Here is a 2,197-nt window from a genome sequence, read left to right on the forward strand (position 1 = left end):
TCTCTCTCTCTCTCTCTCTCTCTCTCTCTCTCTCTCCAGCCTGCTTTACCTCTCCTCAGTCTTCTTTTCCTCCCTTTCCTCCATACATCCTACTTTCTCTCCCCCCTCTAGCCTGCTTTACCTCCTTCCCCAGCTTTCTTTTCCTCCCTTTCCTCCATATATCCTCCTTTCTCTCCTCCTCCAACCTGCTTATCCCCTCCCCCTTACCTCCATTCATCCTGCTTTCTCTCTCCCTCCCTGCAGCCTACCTGACCTGCATGCCTTCCTTGCTGCCTGCCCCCAACGTGCCTGAGTCAGCATAGCACGTCAGCATCCCTCAGCACGGCCATTTTTCTGCCTGCTCAGACTCCGGTTAATGGCGCTGAGGTCGGCGCGTAGCGATGGGCGGTACACTTTGTCCTCGGTCTGGTAGTGTCATGCCGGAAGGTTAAGTATGGAATGTACACAGGATCACAAAAGTAGGTATAAGTATTGTAAGTAATTAAGTGCGTCTCCCTCCGAGCGTTAAATTTCCACACACTTTGTTACTTACAATGCTTAGACCTACTTTTGTGATCCTGTGTGCATTCCATACTAAATTTAATCTCCTGGCAGTAGGCATCGGTCGCAGCTTGTTGGGCAATGATTATATATTTGTGACCGCTTGACCCGCACGTAGTCACCAGCATATGTTAGTCTGTGTCTTCTCGTCTTACGTCCTTACTTTTCCTTATGTTAGTGTGATCAAGTTTGACTCACCAACTATATCTGCGCTTGGCTCCGGTGCTCGTCTCCGATCCGCTGGCCCTTGGAGTCTATGGTAAGTACAGCATCGCTTCGCTGGAATTGTTTTAATGTTGTTTCTTGTTCTCGGGTTAGTCTGTAGCGTGAAGAGTTTGTAGTGATCGACATTGCTGAAGTTGTTTAGGCACCTGAAGACTTGAAGAAGGAGGAGGAGGAGGAGGAGGGAAAAGGAAGAGGAGGAGAAAGAGAAGGAGGAGAAGGAGGAGGAGGGAAAAGGGGAGAGGAGGAGAAAGAGAAGGAGGAGAAGGAGGAGGGAAATGGGGAGAGGAGGAAAAAGAGAAGGAGGAGGGAAAAGGGGAGAGGAGGAGAAAGAGAAGGAGGAGGAGGGAAAAGGGGAGAGGAGGAGAAAGAGAAGGAGGAGAAGGAGGAGGGAAATGGGGAGAGGAGGAAAAAGAGAAGGAGGAGGAGGGAAAAGGGGAGAGGAGGAGAAAGAGAAGGAGGAGGAGAAGGAGGAGGAGGAGGGAAAAGGGAGAGGAGGAGAAGGATGAGGAGGAGAAGGAGGAAAAATTTATACAAGCGCCATACGTGTAGCTTCTCAGGTGACAGGACAGACAGACTAACTGGGCGTCCTTGAAACCTGGAGCGCGTGAGTAACGAGTGGCGGATGTGTACGATATTGAGAGAGAGAGAGAGAGAGAGAGAGAGAGAGAGAGAGAGAGAGAGAGAGAGAGAGAGAGAGAGAGAGAGAATAAAAAGGTAAGAGAATAAAAGAATGTATGGAGAGAAAGAAAGAACAAGAAAGAGACGACATAAACGAGAGAGAGAGAGAGAGAGAGAGAGAGAGAGAGAGAGAGAGAGAGAGAGAGAGAGAGAGAGAGAGAGAGAGAGAGAGAGAGAGAGAGAGAGAGAGAGAGAGAGAGAGAGAGAGAGAACAACAAAAATAAAAGAAAGGTAAGAGAATAAAAGAATGTATGGAGAGAAAGAACAAGAAAGAGACGACATACATGAGAGAGAGAGAGAGAGAGAGAGAGAGAGAGAGAGAGAGAGAGAGAGAGAGAGAGAGAGAGAGAGAGAGAGAGAGAGAGAGAGAGAGAGAGAGAAGAAAATAAAAAAAAGCAGGTAGAGAGAGAGAGAGAGAGAGAGAGAGAGGCAGTGGTGGTGGTGGTGTTGGCGGCGGTCCTGGCGGGCGAGTTTCGCAAGGGTGTCCGCGCGACGCACTCCACCCTCCTCAAGGTCATTCCTCTATGGAAGGTCACGAGATACACACTGCTTGCGCCCCCCCCCCCCCTCCCGCACCTCGCCTCACCTCGCCGCCTCGCCCACGCGTTCGCTATACCGTTAAAGAGGAGGAGACAGCGGAGGCAGCGTGCTACTGCGTCTCAGTCGTGTATTTGCGTCATTTTCTCGTTCTCATTCGATCTCAGGAGGAGGAGGAGGAGAGGAGAAAGGTGATAGAAAGGAAGAAGAATGAGGA

The sequence above is a fragment of the Eriocheir sinensis genome, chromosome 30 (assembly GCF_024679095.1).
Source record: "Eriocheir sinensis breed Jianghai 21 chromosome 30, ASM2467909v1, whole genome shotgun sequence".
In the NCBI taxonomy this organism is placed as follows: Eukaryota; Metazoa; Arthropoda; class Malacostraca; order Decapoda; family Varunidae; genus Eriocheir; species Eriocheir sinensis.